This window comes from Sminthopsis crassicaudata, chromosome 5 (assembly GCF_048593235.1).
Source record: "Sminthopsis crassicaudata isolate SCR6 chromosome 5, ASM4859323v1, whole genome shotgun sequence".
Classification (NCBI taxonomy): Eukaryota; Metazoa; Chordata; class Mammalia; order Dasyuromorphia; family Dasyuridae; genus Sminthopsis; species Sminthopsis crassicaudata.
Window position 1 is genome coordinate 91139591 of NC_133621.1, and position 7219 is coordinate 91146809.

The following is a 7219-nucleotide window of genomic DNA, read 5'->3' on the forward strand; positions in this document are numbered from 1 at the left end:
CTTATCCATTGAACTCTGGAGCCCCCATGGGGCAATATGATATAATGAAAACTTCTATTTGAGATGAAAAAATTGGTAGTGTTTCTGGATGATCTGTGAGCTCTACAAGGTCTACCTAACTTTTAAATGCCATCAGCAATGCTTAATTTCTCATTGTCAAAATTACTTAGAGGACTTGTGACAAGCCTAAGGTCACAGAGGTGGAAAGTAGCAGATCTGGGTTCTGAACCATGACCCTCTAATTCCAAATCCAATGCTTTTTCCATTATTCCAGGAGATAGAGCTTTATCTCCAAGAAACCCTTATGCAAATTCACCCAAAAATATTCACTGAGAGGCTATAGTGAGTGATAGGGTGGGGGAGGGAGTGGATACCAAGAAGATATTATCCCAGCTATCTCTGTTATCTACACAGGGCTAACATTCCCAAAGAAAAATGTTTTGGCCACTGTGCTCTTCTTCCCTTTTCTTCACCCAGTGGTTATTGAACATGTCTACAATTACTCTGTTCATGGGAACATCTCCATATAAGTAGCAATAATAGTAAGAACAGTAACTCACATTTAAGTAGCACCCTAAGATTTACAAACTGTTTCCCTCAAAACAACCCTGTGAGGGCAATAGTGTAAGTTATCTTTTTGTTCATTTTCCTAATGAGGAGCTTTTGTTGAAGCACTTCAATTCTATACTGTCTTTTTTTTTTTTTTTTTAAGTTTCTCATTCCCTTATCCTACCATCCTTCTTGTCCTGCTAAGCCTCAGCCTTGTATTACTCTCACTATGTGCCCTTTAAATATTTATAACTATCCTTCAGGTATTTCTCTAAGAGTGTGTTCAGATAGGACAAACCCTTCTCTAGGCAATGATTCCTAATCTATATCCAGGGAACATATGAAGTAGGTCAGGTGAAGGTTGGAAGCCAAAGTGGGTCTCTCTTTCTTACACAGTCACTGAACTTGGAGTCTGTGTGTCCATCTATTTTATTTCCCCTATTTTTCCCCTATTGTGAGAATAGTTTTTAGCTCTTATGTCTAGACTATAAATTCTGTAAGTAATTTCTTCTCTTCAGCAGAGCTATCCTCTTAGCAAAACAGATATGAGGAGTCTGTCCATTTGATTCCAACCTTTTCTTTCTAGGCTTTTTCTCATGCCCTTTGTGGGGAAAACATCCCTCCCTCACAGGAAACTCAGAATCCTAAAGCTGCTCCATCTCTCCTATCAAATAGGAAAGATTGTGTGTTGGAAAAAAGTGACTCAGTACAGCTTTCTTCTTCAGACCTGCTCCAACAAGCATCTAGGAAGAGCCTCTGACTTAGTATTAATTGAAAAATGCACAGAAAAATAACTAGAATGAGTTATTTCTTAAACACTAATCCATACAAGAAAACAGAGATGACACTGAAGAAAATCTGTAACCAGAGAGATTAGCACAGAGCCTCCTTCCAACATAGGAATTGAACTGTGATTTGTGCCTATGTTCTGGATCTTTCTGGATCATTAAAATAACTCTAAGATTGTATTTCACCCTTTAAAATAGAAAAATGACAAAAGATGAAAATGATAAATATGGGAGAGAAGTTGGGGAACTGTGAATTGGTTTAACTATCCTTAAAAACATGTTTAGAACATCACTAAATTTTAAAGGCACTTTGACTCAATAATAGCACTACCAGACATAACCTACAAACATTAAAAGGGGGGAAAGGGGAAGAAGAACTCATAAATACAAAAAAAAAATTCATATCCACATTTTTTTTTTGCAACAACTGTCTATTAATATAATAGAATATTGTTACAACTCCCCTTCCCTCCAAGAAAAATGGTGAATGTGAAGAACTCAGAGAAACTTGAGAACAACTGATTCAGAGCAAAGGAATAAAAAATTAATGAAATGATACCAAAGAAGTTTGGGTCAAAAATCGATACATCAACTCTCCTGAGTTTCCATCAAACACATCAATCATCCAAAGCTCATGAGGGGTAAAATTTGCAAAATTGGAATTTAGTTGTGTATTGAATATAGTAACACAGAGGAAAAACTTCAAAAGTCTGATAATAAAGCATATCTATAACCTTTCGAGAAATAGATGATAGATTATAGGTGTTAAAAAAGGATACATTTTCAGAAACAATTGTGTTGATTTACTATTTGATCATAACGATTTATCACAAGAGAGTGTTCTATGGGGGGAAGGGAAGGGAACAGAAAGTAACAGCAATCATTGGGCAACAATAAAATATTTTAAAAGAAAAAAAAAAAAAACCTTGGAAGCCATATTCTTCAACCTCCAACTAACTGCTGCTTCTATGATATATTTCTAGCAGATTTTAAACTCCATTTACATCTCCATATTTCTATCATGCCCAATATCCTCAAAAGGCAACATGTTCTAGTATTTGGAACAGACTTTTCTTGATCCTTCCTTTGCCTTCTGCTGGTTATTCACAGCTTCTAGAATCAGAGATTCTTTCTTCTCACAGCAAATTTTACAAGGAACTCTCATTTTCTGGCAAGCCACTAGTAGCAACTCTACTGATTTTGACCCTAGAATTTTCGGAGTCACAGGATGATGTTCTTTATTCTGGACCGAAAAGTTAGATGAAATCCAGGAGAGATAAAGCCCTTAATCATTCCTTCATGCCCTTTCTTTCACACACCCTCCCCCTGAACTTCACTGAAGGAAATAGCCATGCCAGCAACCATGCTCATTTTGAACATGGCTTTGAACCTAGGACTTTAGCCATTTCCTTGTCCTGATCAAATACAGGATTTTGTCGGGAGGTTATCAGGGAAGAGATACCCTGTGAAGACATGGAATAGTCCTTAATGGATTTGATGTGCTCAAATCTTGGATAGCAGATGCAATAGGACTGTCTAGTTCCTTTGCTAGCTCCTCTAGCTGCAGAATGTTCTCTGCTGTCACTCTCAGCAGATGACTTGATTCCTCTAGGAGGTCCAATCTTGAGCTTAACCCAGGCTCATATATCAGATTTACCTGTTCCTGTTCTTCTATCCCAGTGGAATTTCAATTACACCAAAAGTAATCCTGGTTACAAGACAATTCAGCAGCCTTCATTGAAGGCTTAATTCAGTGACAGTTTCTGATATAATTCTGGCCCTTGCCAGGAACATCCCTGAATTAGCAAAGGTCAATGACAGTGTGTGCCTGGTATCTGGTCAGTTTTAACTATCACTATTAATGCTGTTCCATGAAAACTACCCTTAATGTAAAAAAAAAAAAAAAAAAAAAAATCTGAATTACAAAACTGCTATTTCCATTTATTTTTAATGAGAAAAAATATGGAATATTCTTGGATAACCCATTACCCTTTTCCACTTAAATACATCCAAATTTTTTAAAATCTAAATTACTATTTGCCTATTATACTTACTGAAAGTGAGAAAAGATAAGATGCATAAATTGAGTTAGCAAGAAGAAAGAAATAACATATATCAGGTGAAGGAAAGAATTGCCTATTTTACTTTTCATTTTATTCCAACAAAAATAAACTTTACAGTGATCAGAGACTAAATTTCTAAATCTATGGTCACTTTAACAAAGGACACCTGAAAGAGAAAATTCTTTCAAGAGGGAGGAGCAGATCCAGAAAGTTGTAAAAATTATATCATCAAATATTTCAACTCATTCTCTAGGTTGGCACTAAGGAATAAGGAATGAACATGTTTTGTAGTCACAAAAGCAGCATCTTTGTGAGAGAAAAAGAAAAACAAAAAACTCAGGACTTCACAGGCTTGATAGTCCTCTAGTGGCTAGAAGGCATATGGCAGCCTTTTAAAAGGTGGATAGACTATATTCATAGTCCCCATAGCGTTTGAGAAAAGTGCTATCTGGTGGCTATCTCAGCTATTGCACTGAATTTATTCAAGCCCCTTGAAAGGATTTTTAACTAGACAAAAGCAAATCAACAATATAAATAAATATATACATGCACATGCACCTCACTTTTATATGTGACACTAGACTTAAAAATCTTAAACGAGGCAACCCAATTCAACACTCTTTCCAGGTTCAACATATTTGTTATTTGTTACAGACTTATAATCCACATATACCTTTATACATATCTATAATAAAACATATTTGTGCCTATACATTTATGCCTTTTCAAATAAACCAGATATATTTTCTTCAGAAATTAATATTCTCCTTAATTTATATTCCCCAAGTCACTGTCTATGGTCTTCATTTGCTACAAACACATACACACACATATACACATATTCCATTCTATGAAAACTACCAATAAAGTAAAAACCTATATTGCAAAAATGCTATTTCCATTAATTTTAATGAAAAAAATATATAGAATAGTCTGAAATACTCTATTCCCTTTTTCATTCAAACATGCCTAAAAAACAACCACCAAAACAAACCACTACATTACTATTTGCTAATTATACTTCCTGAAAGTAAGAAAGGATAAGCTGTGTGTTGGGTTATTGAGAGCAGGGAAGAAAAGTAGATCAAATTGCTACAGACTGTAAGAAGAAACAAGATAGTGGAGGGAATGAAGGAGGGAAATGAAGAATAACTTCACACATAATCTCTACAGGAAGATAAATTAAAATTTTAACACATAATAAGGTCAACATGTACTGTATATATCAAGAGACAGGACATTAGAGTTGCTGTATCTTTTCTCTATGTGGTGTATTGTGTCCCGTCTACTATAATTTGCTTATAATGCCAAAAAGTTAAAGAGGGATATAAATGTAGAGGGCCACAGATAATGGGGAACCCTGGGCAAGGAATAAGACCCTTTAGTCCAGTAAAGGAAACCTTGCTTACAGTGTCTGGTTCAGGTCCCCAGCTGCCCCAATGGCTCCCAGCTTTCCTGAGAAGTCAGGGGGCATGACAACCTGTGTTATAATTAAAGCAGAGTTATACCAAGTGGCAAAGAAACATTTACATACAATAGCAAGTTGTTTATGCGGTTCTGTGTGCATAGTATATAGTTAACACATGCACAATATGCTATAGTTATGTAAACATATTAGAAAATATAAGGCTAAGAAAATATGGAATAGACACTATGTTTGACTATCCATTTGAGTCCCATCTCTTCACTCCTCTCCTAAGATCAAAGACTCAGGATGGTACCAAGATCCTCCAGAAATCTAGTCCAGACATTATATATAAATGGCCATGTTCTATTAAAGTAAAAGTCCAAAAAGCAAGTATTTATTTATAGTGAGGGATGGGAAAGGAGATAAGGTGAGAAACCCAGAATTGGAACCAACTCCAAAGCCCCAAGTAATTATGGAGGCGAGAAGACAGGTAATCAACAAAGATCAGGCATCACAGATCAAGCTCAGGAAAGTATCTGGGAAGTGATTGTCTCAAATGAATTAAGTGATCAAGGAAACTGAACAAGAAGTGAAAGGTGAAAGTACTAAAAGGAAAAATTCTTCAGACAGTTTCCAGACAGAAGCAATCAAATAGCCCAGTGGATAGACTGCCAGACTTGGAGCTAGGGAGACCTGAGTTTAGATTCAGTCTCAGACACTTAAGCTGCGTGAGCCTGTGCAAATCACTTCACTTCTGTTCACTTCTGTCTTTAACCATAAAATGGGGATAATAATAATAATAACACCTATCTCATAGAATTGTCGTGAAGATTAAATATGATATTCATAAAGCACTTTTCAAATCTTAAAGTGCTATATAAATGGGAGCTATAAAAAGAACTGATACTTGGGAAGTTGTATCAAGTCACTAAGATGCTAGATTGGATCTTTTTACATAATTGAAAACATCTTCTTCCCCCAACAGTAGGCTGGAATGGAGAAGAGTCCATGGTTAAATTTTCAATTTGAGTGTTCAAATCTTGAAATCTACAAATCAGAGTTTGATGTGTTGTTTTCTTGTTGATCTAGACTTTAAAAAGTATTAATAATGCAGGTGAAAGTTAAAATGTGTGTGCATACATTTTCCTCTCTGATTGTTAAATATTTACCAGTACACTCCTGTATTATTTTGTAATCACAATTCCAGAGGACTGACAAGGAAGCAAGCTACTCATCTTCTAAAAGAAAGGGTGATTTGCATTATACATTTCAACAACAATACTGTATGAGGATATATTCTAATGGAAGTGGATATCTTGGGCAATGAGAAAACCCTATTCAGTTCCAACTGATCCATGATTGACAGAATCAGCTACACCCAGAGAAAGAACACTGGGAAATAAATGTGGACTACTTGCATTTTTGTTTTTTCTTCCCAGGTAGTTTTTACCTTTTTGAATCTGATTTTTCCTGTGCAACATATATTGTATTTAACATATACTTTAACATGTTTAATATGTATGAGACTGCCTGCCATCTAGGGGAAGGGGTAGAGAGAAGGAAGGGAAAAATTGGAATAGAAGTGATTGCAAGGGACAATGTTGAAAAATTACCCACGTGTATGTTCTGTTAATAAAAAGCTATAATAAAAAAGTTTTAAAAGCTAAAAAATATAAAAATAAAAAAGAATTTTAAAAAAGAAAGAAAGGGTGATTTGGTAAGATAAAGAATGAAGTATAGATTCTTGGACATGGACAGCATGGGAATTTGTTTTACTTGATAATGCATATCTGTTATAAGAGTTTTATTTTCCCCTTAATGGAACATATGTGAGTGGCAGAAAAAAAAATAAATGTTTATTAGGGTTTTTTTTTTTAAGCTTTAAACACTTCATACTACCTACCCTTATTTTCAAATTTTAACAAGATTATTAAGCTAGTAACTGAAGGGAATGTTGTAGATATGGTTTGCCTAGATCTTAGCAAAGTTTTGATAAAGTATTTTTATATTATTATGAAGATTGAGATGTGGATCTGATCAATAGTATCAAGCTCAAATAGAATATGGAGTCTTGTGAGCTACATATTGACTTAGAACACTATAAATTAACATCTTCTATGCTATATTGTATTTGGGAGTGGTAGAGTTAGACAGTTCTATACTAGAGATGGACTCAGAACTGTCTAGACACAAGAATATACTGGTAAATGTTTAAAAACTGATTCTTCTGGGAGAAAAATGTACTTACAATTCAATCTTAAATTTAATCTGCATTATTAAAATTTTTCTCCATCATTTTAAGTCTAGACATTAAACAAAACATAAACAGAAGCATTTATTAATTTCCAAGGCATAAATATTCACAATGAAAATTTAATAATCAGCTCTCAAAAGTCAGTTCATAACCCTGG